The following is a 13,308-nucleotide window of genomic DNA, read 5'->3' on the forward strand; positions in this document are numbered from 1 at the left end:
GATTGTCAAGGAGAAGCGGTCTCACAAGAAGGGGTGTGGAGCTTCAGGCCCCCAACAGGAACACACTTGTCTTGAGCATAAATCACAAACTCAAAGTCTATGCAAAACTTTTTTTTAAAATCCACAAGAGACCAGCTTACACAGAAAATAATTAATTGGGAAAGATAACAGAAGATAAGAGTATAATCATTACATCAGATACCCAATGTACTCTTTGCCCTAGTAAATCTCCCTGAAATGCAAATGTCTGTGGTCCACAAGTAATTAAAACCCCAAAGCAGCAGCACTTTCATGGATATTGTCACCAGCTGTGAGAGCTTGGTTCATCCATCTGCATCTATCTCCACTATGAGAATATTTCTGTCCTGTGTTAAGAGTTCAGGGCTCCCTCCTCTCTCGATGATGAAGTTCTGCCGGTAGACTCTTTAGATGCATTGCATTGGCTACTATTCTGCTATTAAAAGCCCATGACTCATTATTTGGCTTTCCTTGGTTACATTCTAGGTACAAAGATTTTCACGGGACACTTTGCTTGAACTTGATAACAGAACACATTTATAAATAGTAGCAAGAGGAGATTATATCTCTGCATGACTCATCTCAGCCATTGAGTGACCTTTCTAGAATTATTCTCAAAGGATGAGCTTGTCTTCATTTTACCTACAAAATCATGGGGTGACTTGCTATGACTCCCTGCTATGGATTTAAGATTTAGTTTCTCCCAATATTTATATGTTGAAGCCTTAATATTCGATGTGGTGGTATTTGGAGGTATGGCCTTTAGGAGATAATTAGGTCATGAAAGTGGAGTCTTCATAATGGGATTAGTGCCCTTCTAAGAAGAGAAATGAGAAAGATGATCTCTCTCTCTCTGTCTATCTATCTGCCATCTGAGGATACAGCAAGAAGACAGTCAACTGTAAGTCAGGAAAAGGGCCCTCACTAGGAACTGAATCTGCCAGCACCTTGCTATTGGACTTCACAGCCTCCAAAACTGTGAGAAATAAATGTTTATTGTTTAAGCCACCCAGTTTATGTTATTTGTTATGGGGGTCCAGGAAAACTAAAACAGTCCCTGTGCATGGACTGCAGAGGCCTCTTCCCTCATGGTTGGAACATGCAGCCTGGTATATCCTGAGATGTGAGGAATGTTTGACAGGGCTTCCCGTCCACTGTCCACAGCAGGCAAGGTATGCTCCTCCCAATGGGGATAGAAGGGAGTCCTAAGAAGTAATACTTGAAGTCTCAGAATAAGCCATTGGGAACTGAGTGGTACCTCTGAGGATACTGTGACTCAGTGAGAAATAAATGAGAGAACAGGTGCACCGGAGTGACAGATCACCCACGGTCTCTATGACCAACAGGTTCTAAGGTGGTCTGCCATGATATGCAGTTTGATCTGTGTACATGCTTATGTGTTTAAAAGAAATTAGCTTATTTGGATTTGTAACATGTTTACAGAAATACCTGCCCTATGGGAAATTACAGACTCATACTCCATGCACTCTTAGTTCTTTGATTGCCCCCAAGATAAAATTAATACAGCCACTTCTCAGCAATGCTACAGCATTAATAATAAGTTAATTTTGTTCATTTCTGTCACTACGGACCTCCTCCTATAGTCTTGAAATCTACCCATGAAGGCAAAGGTCTAACAAAGAGCAGTTGAAGGAATTACTCTAGAATTCCCTGTTCCGAATACTGTGGCCCCTAAACTAATTATGCACAAAAGACACTCGGGTTCCAACAGAGTGGGTGGGAGTGGAGATAGGTCTCTTCATGGAGAAAATGTGGTTCTCAGCTTCAGAGAGTCCAATGAGCCCTTCAGTGGCTTCAAGACGCTAAAGTCCAATTATGCTCATGATGGAATAGACAAAATAGGATTCTGTAAGGCAGATTCTTCCACCCACAGATACTTTCAGTCTTGTAAGTGGTGTGGAAAAGTAACACTGAGCTGAAACCTATAGGATGCAGTGAAATTTTCTGGATGAGAAAGGTAGTAGGGGGGGATATTCCAAGAAACTAAAGAGCATCTAAAAGAATATTCAAGTTTTGAAAAACTTCTCCCATCTAACTCCATGAGCAAATCCAGTCCTCATTTTTAAACCAACCAGGTTAATCAGACTTACTTTTCATATGAAAAGGCTTCTGTATTTTTTTTAATTAAACAAATGTGTTAAAAATGTATTCTTGTGACATCCTTCTCAAGTCTGGACTCTAATCCTAAAATAGATATTAACAAAGAGATAAGAAGTAAGTCAGGCAAAAAAAGACAAATACTGCATAATAGCACTCATATATGAAATCTAAAAAAAAGGAAAAAAAATGGTTCTCATAGAAGTAGAAAGTAGAATAATGGTTACCAGAGGCCAGGTAGGGTGGGGTAGGGGGAGGAGAAGGGGTGGACTAATGGGTACAAAACTATGCATCTAACTAAGTGAATCACTGTGCAGTATTTGCATGTATTGAAACAGCATATTGTACCCCACAAAAATGTACAAGTGTCACAGTATTCTGAAAAAATAAATAAATAAATAAGAAATTGAGGAAAGGAAAACAGATACAGATTGATAGACACAGATGAATGAGAGGGAGAGTCCTGGAGCCTCGGCATGTCTGTCTCCTGGAGGGAATCGGGTGATGCCGCCTTCAGTATTTCCTACCTAAGCTCTCTCTGTACTTTCAGCACTCTCTGCCATAAATGACACTTAAAAAAAAAAAAACAATCTATCCCTTTTTTTGGTGGGGATTTTGGACCAGAGAGCAGTGCTTCTTAGTCATTCTCAGGATGAGTGAAAGAAAGACTTTTTTTATCATGAAGTGGAAGAAAAGTGATTGTGAAAAGGGAGTTGGGGAAGGCGAACTGGCAACCAGCTTCTGGGCTCTTAGATCCATTTTAGGAAAAATAACAGGTGAAACTTGAAGCACACTTTTTATAGTATCTCTCAAATGTGGCCTTTCAGTTTCTATGTAATACTTCTTGTTGCAGCCTTTGGGAATTTCAGAAGTTATTTCACTTTAGAATAAAAGATGAGACAAGACAGAAGTCACCTGGTCCCAGATTCCAAAAATTGGAAAAACAACGTTATCTGGAATAAAATGGGTATTAGTGAGCAACTCTTTCCAGAACTGTGCCCTGAATATATAGAATATTCTCCAGAGCAGAACGAGAAAGAACAAGAGGCTGCAGGGCACCAACACACAGGGGACCTCAGTGAACAGACTCAGTATTAAAATTGTAGTGTAAACAGAGAGTTTTAAGTAAAACTGGTGTACAAGAAGTAACATCATAAAGATTTACTGGCAGCTCATTTCAGATCACTGCTATGTAAAGGAAATTCACTAGGACTTTACCACTGATTAGAGGTTGGGGAGGAAAGACTCCAGCCACTATAAAGAATGAGTGAGAGCTTGACAAGACCATGGAAAGGAATTTCCACAAGTTCAGTAATAGATCAGGATACACAAAAACTATATAATACTACCCATTTTCTTTGCATACTGACTAATATGTATAATATATAAATACATAATTAATATGATCATATATTTTATAATATACCATTAATATAATATATAATTTATATAACATACCATATTTATCACTTTTTGATAAACCCTGCACTGTTTGAAAATTATCCCTTTCCCCAAAACAGGCATTTGTATGTCTCATTCTTAATTGGCAAAGGATTAATAATAAGGTCCAAACTTACCTATCAGCAGATTCACCTTTGACTACTTTTTCAGCACAAGAAATAGCTCTTTGTGAAACCAGCGATGTGTAACCTCAGCTACTACCAGCCCTTGATATGTATCATATAAGTTATATAACTAACATGGAACATAATTTACTCTTCATCTGAAAATCTGCTTAATTTTTTTAATTAAATAAGTGTGTTAAATATCCATCCCTGTGGTATCCTTCTCAAGTCTGGATTCTAATCCTAAAGTAGACACTGTGGAAAGATGAGAAATAAAGAAAAGTTAAACCTGTATGTATATAACTTATATTTGTGTTATATAATTTGTCATATAAATGGAGACATAGTTTACATAAACATATGTATATATTCTATAAGCATGGATAATTCTATTGAAGATCCCCATTACATGTATTTTTTCAGGACTGGGTACAGCAGAGTGTTCTGGAGAAATGGAGGGTAAGCAAGAAGGGAGAAAGAAAGGTCAGGAAATCTGAAAGCCCCTGAGTTTGCTCAAAGCTCTTTTCAAACCTGGACAGCCCCTCTCACCAGTTTCCCACCTCTCACATTTCTGCAAAGCCCTAGTTCATAAACACCATAGAACAGAAAGGTCATAAGAATAAGACTTCCTTAAATAAATAGGACTACATCAAGCTAAAAAGATTCTGCAAAGCAAAAAAAAAAAAAAATCAACAGAATGAAAAAGCAAACTATGGAATGGGAAAAATATTTGCAAACCATATATCTGGTAAGGTGTTAATATCCTAGTTCATAAAGGACTCATACAACTCAATAACAAGAAAATGTATAACTCAATTTTAAAATTCAGTTGGTTTAGAGCTCGGTGTTACAACATCAAGGTCAAGGGTTCTGATCCCCATCCCATCCAGCTGCCAAAAAATAAAATAAAATAAAAGTCCCACGGGATCTCTAAAAATAGGGCTGGCCAGTTAGCTCAGTTGGTTAGAGTGCAGAGTTGAAAAAACCAAGGTCAAGGGTTCAGATCCCAGTACTGGCCCATTGCCTTCCATCTGCCTCCCCCGCTCCCCAAATGGACAAAGGCCATGAATACACTTTTCTCCAAAGATGACATAAAAATAGCCAACAGGTCCATGAAAAGGTGCTCAACATCAGTAGTTATCAGGGAAATGCAAATCAAAACCACTATGAGATAACAGCTCACGCCTGTCAAAATGGCTATTATCAAAAAGACAAAAAATAGCAAGTGCTAGCCAGGGCTTGGAGTCAGGGAACCCTTCTATACTGTTGGTGAGAACGTAGATCAGTGTAGCCATTATGGAAAACAGTATGGAGATTTCTAAAGAAATATAAAATAGACCTATTGACTCAGTGATCCTTCTTCTGGGTACATACCCAAAGGAAATGAAATCACCACGTCATAAAGATACTTACACCCCCATGTTGATTGAATATTGTTCATGATAGCTAAGACGTGGAAACAACCTAGGTGTCCATCAAAGGATGAATAGGTATAGACTATGGTATATATACACAATGGAATATTATTCAGCTTTAAAAAGGAAGAAATCCTCGAAGGGATACCTGCACTCCCATGTTTATTGCAGCTCTATTTACGATAGCTAGGCAATGGAAGCAACCTACGTGTCCATCAATGGATGACTGGATAAGGAAACTGTGGTATATATACACAATGGAATACTACTGAGCCATAAAAAAGAATAAAATTCTACCATTTGCAGCAACGTGGATGAGCCTGGAGAAAATTATGTTAAGTGAAACAACCCAGGTACAGGAAGAGAAATACTGCATGTTCTCACTCATAATCAGGAACTGAATCCATAAATAAACAAATGAACAATAAAGAGAGTAGAAAGAAAGAAACAAAAATCACAGTAATACATAGAACTTTTAGAAAACTAGAGGTGGAAAGGGGAGGGGGAGAAAGGGGGATGCTAATGAGGAATTGGTCAATGGACACAAAAAATGATAGCATATTGCAATGATGAATCAGCTAACTATATGGATCTAACCACCACACATTGTACACAGTTATTGAAAATCAACACTGTACTCCACATGTATGTATTATAAAAAAAAAAAGGAGGAAATCCTGTCATTTGCCACGACGTGGATAGATCTGGAGGATATTATGCTAAGTGAAATAAGCCAGACACAGAAAGAAAAGCATTGCATGATCACATGTGAATGTGCAATCTACAAAAAAAAAAAAAAAAAAAAAATAAAATAAAAAAAAAAAAAAAGCATTGCTTGATCACATTGGAATGGGCAATCTAAAAAAAAAAAAAAAGCATTGCTTGATCACATTGGAATGGGCAATCTAAAAAAAAAAAAAAAGCATTGCTTGATCACATTGGAATGGGCAATCTAAAAAAAAAAAAAAAGCATTGCATGATCCCATGTGAATGTGCAATCTAAAAAAAAAAAAAAAAAAAAAAGTTAAATATACAAAGAGAGAGAATAAAACTAAAACATGATTACCACGGTTAGGGGGAGAAGGGAGAAAATGAGAAGCTGTAAGTCAAAGGATACAAATTAGCAGACATGTAAGATGAAGTCTAAAGATCTAATGCACAACATGCCACGTGAAGACTATAGTAAATGATAGTCCATTGTACTCAGGGTTTTTGCTAAGTGAGATTATAGGTGCTCTTTCCAGGGGGGGTGGGGGGAATAGGTAATTATGTGAGATGATAGATACGTTAATTTGTTTCACTATTGGAAGCATTTTACTACATATATATGTATCTCATAACATCATATTGTATACCTTAAATATGCACACTGTAATTTATTTTCTTAAAAAGAATAAAGCTTCTTATTTAAAGGCTTCACACCCATCTGATGAATAAGATTTTTGTTTTAATTTACTGCCCTATTTAATTTGATTCTAAGCAGGACAAGTGACAAGTGGTGTGGTCCAGTGATAACGCATTCTAAAACTAGTAAGAAGAATATTGTTTGTATTTTTCTTCTAGACTCACATAAAGCATTTAACTGTTTCCTTATACAGCCTGTTAGCTCTAGACTCTGTCCTGTTTATTGAATAATTATAGCATCTAGAAGTAATTGTAAATTGATCATTCTGGAAAAACCTCTAGCAGTGATAATCCATCAGCAAATATATAAGGCTACTGATAGTTATAATTCAGCACCATACTGCTAAATAATCTGAAAATGCTTTTTAAACTATAATTTCACAAACACAAATAAATCCGTTGTAGTAAGTTACCTGTCACACTGTGTATCTTATATTTAATCATTCTAGTTCCTCCTATTCTCATTTTTTCCCTTTTTTAAATCATGAGTATTTCAATCTTATTCTAATTTATATTTCTTTATTCCCATACTTTACATTATAAGACTTTATTTTTATCCCATTTGTTTGTTTGTTTGTTTTTGTTTGGTTAAACTGAAAACACAGGCTTTACAAATCAAATTTAATTTTGAAACGTTTTCCCACTGAAGCAATCTTTCAGTTTTCTTTCTTTACTAGCCAACCACAATTTTAAATTTACAATATTTTGCAGAAATGAAGGTGATGCCACTGATTCATACCCAGAGTGACTGACATCACATAGCCTGAAACTGGTTACTGATCTATGTACAATATCTGATGATTTTATTACTTATGTGGTTTCTATTAAGACAAATCAAATTTTCTGATCTGAGAGAGAAACCTTGGTTATTTTTCATTTTAATAGATTAGAATATATGTCCAAAAAAACCCAAAAACAAATCATAGACATTACTAAATTATGGTCTGATTATCTCTACTTATTCCTGAACAAAGATCTTGCTCATAAATCTAGTAAAGATATTATTATATAAATCAGTGAGTCATATGACATCGATACTATGGATATTGCCATGTATTAGGACAGCAAAATTATGACTGCAGCACACTGACTGCATGTCCTGCTGATGAGACATCAATGTTAACATCTTCATAACATCATGTTGTATACCTTAAATATAGGTATTTGTTAAAAAAGAAAATAGCTTCCCACTTGAAGGCCTTCCTTTAAGTCAGATGTAGCTCAGAGGTGTGACTACATATCATCCTTATTAGCATCGACCAATGGACATCCCAGAAGGCATTAAACTTGACGAGGGTGATGACAATCAGAATAGACGTCATGTCCAGAAGGTACTGGTGGCCCTCCACCTCTCCCAGCCTTTCTTGTTTCCTTTTATTTTCCTTCCTAATCCCAAAATTGTATTTCTATAGTTAGGTGATGATTTGCTTAATGTCTCTTTTTCTACACCATTGTGGTAGCTCCATTCAGGCCCAAATACTTTTTTACAGCTTTATTGAGGCCTAATTTACATACAACAAAATTTATCCATTTTAATAGACAGTTTGATGAGTTTTAGAAAATGTAAGCAATTGTGCAACTACCATTGCAATGAAGTCATAGAACACTTCCATCACTCCAAAAGGTTTTCCTGAGGACACAAATAATTCTATTTACACTCTATCACCTCTTATCATATTACATGGCATATAGTAAGAATTTCTTAAATACTTGTTGATGGGATGATGGAAAGAAAGAAAATAGAAAAAAAGGAAAGTATAAACTACCGGTTATTGAGATTTGTATGAGAAACTGTACTATATTAGTGTAAGTTATTTTACTCAGTTTTTCTTATAACAGCTCAGTGGTCAGATATTATTTCTGTTTCACAGATAAGGAAACTGTATTAGACAGGATTCTCCAGAGAGACAGGACCAATAAGATATGTATATAGGCATATAAGAGGGGATTTATTACGAGAAGTGGTTCATGTGATTATGAAAGCTAAGTCCCACAATAGGCCATCTGCAAACTGGAGACCCTGGGATACAAGTGGCATGGCTCAGTCCAAGTCTGAAAGCCTCAGAACCAAGGAAGCAGATGGTATAATTCTCAATCTGAGGCCAAAGCCCTAAGAGCCCAGAGGTATCACTAGTGCAAGTCCTAGAAACCAAAGGCTGAATAGCTTGGAGTTCTGATGTCTCTGGATAGGAGAGAAGAGTGTACTCCAGCTCCAGCAGAGACAGAGAGATTTGCCTTTTCCTCTGTTTTTGTTCTTTCTGGGCCCCCAACAGAATTGATGGTGTCAGCCCACATTGAGGACAGTTTTTTCCCACCCAATTCACTCACAGTCACATGCTAATATCCTCTGGAGACACCCTCATAGACACTCCCAAAAATAATGCTTTACCAGGTTTCTAGGTATTCTTCAGTCTAGTCAAGTTGACCCTTAAGGTTGACCATCACAGAGACTGACCTTCAGAATATTTATGTAACTCATTCTAGGTCCAATGTTTAATTACTGGATGTCAGGATTTTAATCCAGTTTATTTGACTGAAAAAGTCTATTTTTTTTTTAGCACCATCATCCTACTGGTCTCATGTTAAATAAAATTTAAATAAAGAAATAAATAATCTTTTAAAACATAAATTAAGAAATGTTGAATCTTAAGAAAAAATTGATCTGGAGATGTTTCTCATGGCTATCAGTGTAAATCTTTCTCTCCTTTATTCAAATCCTAACCACAGTTGAAATAACATGTAATTCTACAAATACAGGCAATCCATATCCCACCCCCTTCCCTCCACAAGGGAACTCTCCAGTTCATATTATGAAGAACAGTATTTCCCTTTTCTCATTATAGAATGTCTGAAAGCTTCAAACATATTTTGACTCCTGGCTGCCTTCGTCTCTAATCTCTAATAACTATAGCTGTATTAAGTATTCATTATCTTTTATTTGGTCATTATGTTTATCCATTTGTTTGCTCTTATTCAGTTACTAATCTGTTACATCGATGTCAACACAAACTGCTTCAGATCACATTATCCCAGAAGTTAGGATTACTAATATCAACAGCTTTATTATAGCCCATAATATAATAATTAGTTTTTTTAAATTCAGAAAACCTTTCCTAAAAGTCTGTCACACTATGTTTTATATTCCTAAAATATAAAACCCAAATCAGTGCTGTAAACAAGATGGAAGCTTATCATTTTTACACCAAAGAATTTGGAGATAATTAGTTCCTAGCAGCTCCATGATTATCGAGTACCCTGGATCCTTCTAAATACTCCACCATTCGTAGTGTGTGGCTTTCATCTTTCAGATCCCCTCATGGTCAAATACGTCCACTAGAGCTCCAGCCCTCAAGTCTACATTCCATGCAAAAAATGGAGAAAGGAGGATTGGCAATTATTTCTCCAAGCTTTCCCAGCATCTCATTTCATCTCATTAGCTTTTCCTGTTAGGGAGGACAGAAAATATAGCCACTTCACGAGGTAACTTACTGTCTGGAGTAAAAGGGGGTGCCTACAATAAGAGGGGGAGAATAGATATTTGAAGGGAGATGACTAAGGTAACAATTAGCACAATGCCAGTGGGATCCTGCGTCAGTCTTAGTTATGAGAGTTTCCATCTGCAATTAAACCAGCCTTTTCTCAGCATAAAACTGCCAGTTCCATCTTTTTTTCTCCTAACTTCACAGATAACTAAGCCTATACATTTCTGGATATTATCACAGCTGATGTCAGGACAGTTCCTAAGATGTCCCTTGTCACTCATCTGGAACTCAGTGGAAGAGAACACAATGGAGCCTTGCTGAGAATCAGGGGACTTTCCCACTTCATCGCCCAGGTACAGTCTCCCCATCTCCCTTTGAGACAGACCCTCTCTCCTCCTCTAGTTGTAGAAAAAAAGAACACTTCCTAAAACTCCATTAAGTAAAAGTGAGGCCCTACCTCACTGCCGTGATTCACCCCAGGCTCCCTTAGACATCCAGAGCTAAGAGCCAAACATTATCACATCAAAACCAAGAGAGGAAAAATAACTGCAAATGTGCCACTCTTCACGGTGGCTCTAGAACTTTGTTTTATTCACATGAATTACAGCTCATGGATTAAAATTTGCACTACTTCATGCTGGCTCTCTTCCAAAAGATTTTTTTATTCCCTCCATGCGGAAAATAGAACACACTGCTGAGACCACATATAGTTTTAGAAAAAAACCCTCAAAGTGCATTACTCTGTGTCAGTACTGCTCTGACTGCTTTATGACTACCAAATCATTTCACCCTGGTAACAGACTGTACAGGACCATACTAGTGCTTCCTGTATTTTGCAGATGACACATGTGAGGCACAGAGAGGTTAGGTAATTTGCTCAAAGACACAGAGACAGTGAGTCACTGAGCTTTTGCTGAAGCCAGATCAGGTCTCCTGCTCTAACTGAACCACACACCGTACAAGTTACTCCTCCACTCTGACCTTATAGCAACCACCCCACAAGCCCAAAAGAGTTTTTTTTTTTTTTTTTTTTTAAAGAGTCCTTATTCCCCATTACTGATCCATTTCCTTTGGTTTTCTGGTCTTCCAGGATTTTCCATTAATTACTAGTATTCCAGGCTCAAACCCTACCAATTATCAGCTAACCCCTCAGATACTAATTAAATAAAGCATTGGGGATAACGTCCCAGCCAGAAGAGAACAAGGTTTTACTCTAAATGCCTGGGGAGAAAGAGCAGTGCCCTCACAGTAAGGATTGGGGCATTTCCTTTGGTTTTCTGGTCTTCCAGGATTTTCCATTAATTACTAGTATTCCAGGCTCAAACCCTACCAATTATCAGCTAACCCCTCAGATACTAATTAAATAAAGCATTGGGGATAACGTCCCAGCCAGAAGAGAACAAGGTTTTACTCTAAATGCCTGGGGAGAAAGAGCAGTGCCCTCACAGTAAGGATTGGGGGAGAGAATGAGGTCAAGTTTAAATTGAAACATAATTTTTAAATGAGCAGGGAGCATGACACAGGGATGATTTGTCATCTAAAACACCTTATCCTTGGAAATAAGCTCCACTACATAAGCATATAAGCTCACTAAACCATATCAAACTCTCTGCAGGAACTCCAGGGACCAACAAGAACAGATGGATGGAACTTGCCTGTTGCCTGGGTAAAGTCCAGAAAGCACTTAGTCTCCCCAGAAAGCCTGCTGCCATGGCAGGCAGACTGTTCTGGACTGGGAATAATCCCTCTATACCTGCTCGGGTGGCCAAGTTCAGGTACTGACAAGGTCCTAGCAGCCTCATCAGAACAAACAGGCTACATCCTCTTGGAGTATGAAGAGCATTTCCAGTGACTCCATCCCTAAATACCGCTTGCCAACTAGGACCACTATGACCTGCAATAAAGCCTCCATTTCTAAACTGAGGCCTCTGTAGAAGCCAGGGAACCATGGAGGTAAGTTGTTCTCAACCCTCAACAAACTAAAGTCTGTAACAGGGTAGTAGAAGTCAGTCAGGCTGCAGTGGCATTAACACTGGTCTCTGCTGGAGACCAAGGGGAGGTGGGATGGAGGACAGGTAGGTCAAGGAAAAATGGCCATGCATTAAGCAGCATATGTAAAATTGTGTGCTTTTAGCAAGAAAAGACATCCAAGAACAGAACAGGCCACCTGGCACTTGGTAAGACTAGCTGTGTGACCCTGAGCCTCTTCTCTGCTACTTCCCCATATTTTTGATGATGCTAAATCACAGTCACAGAGCAGTATTGAGCAAAATATAGCTGTAGAGAGAAACAGAAAAAGTCAAGACAAGTTGTCCCAGTCCCAGAAAAGACAAACTTCAGTCTGAAATTCAGCAGCAAATTTAAATATTCAGACCACATAAAAAGGCAGTGAGGTGTGGAGGGGAAGTGGGCCTGAGAAGGAGAAGGCTGCCCCTGTCTCCGCCACATGCTGCGGGGTGTGCAGCCGTGTCCTCTCCCAAAGGCCCAACACTGCTGGGTTCTTCTCCTTTACTTTTCCCCTCCCTACCACCACTGGAAAACATAAATGAGGGGGCTGAGGACCCTACATACCCTCCAGAAGAAGGCGTTATTTGAGGGATGAGGCCTTTAGATTTGTTAACACAATCAGTAATCATTCGTGAATTAATTGCATCGCTCATGCTGTTAATAACTCAATGCGTAAGACAGATTATTGTTTTAAAAGAAATTACAATCTCCACTACTCCACTACAAAAAAAAAAAGATAGCCCATCATTTGCAGCAACATGGGTGGAACTGGAAATCATCATGTTAATCGAAGTAAGTCAGTCACAAAGACAAATACTGCATGATACCACACATATGTGGAAACTAAAGGAAAAAAAGTGGTTCTATTAGAAGTAGAGAGTAGAATAATGGTTATCAGAGGCCAGGGGATGGGACTGGGCTGGGGAGCAAAAGTGGTGGATTAATGGGTACAATACTATGCTATTTACCCTAAGTGAATCATTGTACAATATACACATATATTGAAACAGCACGTTGTAACCCACAAATATGTACAAGTACATGTTAACATATTTTGAATTTTTTTAAAAAAGTAAAAATTAACATTGGAAATGATTAGGAAATGACACAGCATATTATTAAGTTTTCATCAGGCAAGGTCTTAAATATTTTTCAGCATTACAAGCTGTTTAACAAAGTCATGCATGTAAAGGGGGCCTGTTTGATACTTTTAAAAGTCAGGGGTTAGGGCCGGCCCAGTGGCGCACTGGATAGTGCGCCGCTTGGGAAGCGCGGCGGCGCTCCCGCCCGAGGGTTCGG

The sequence above is a fragment of the Galeopterus variegatus genome, unplaced genomic scaffold (assembly GCF_000696425.1).
Source record: "Galeopterus variegatus unplaced genomic scaffold, G_variegatus-3.0.2 Scaffold1997, whole genome shotgun sequence".
NCBI lineage: Eukaryota > Metazoa > Chordata > Mammalia > Dermoptera > Cynocephalidae > Galeopterus > Galeopterus variegatus.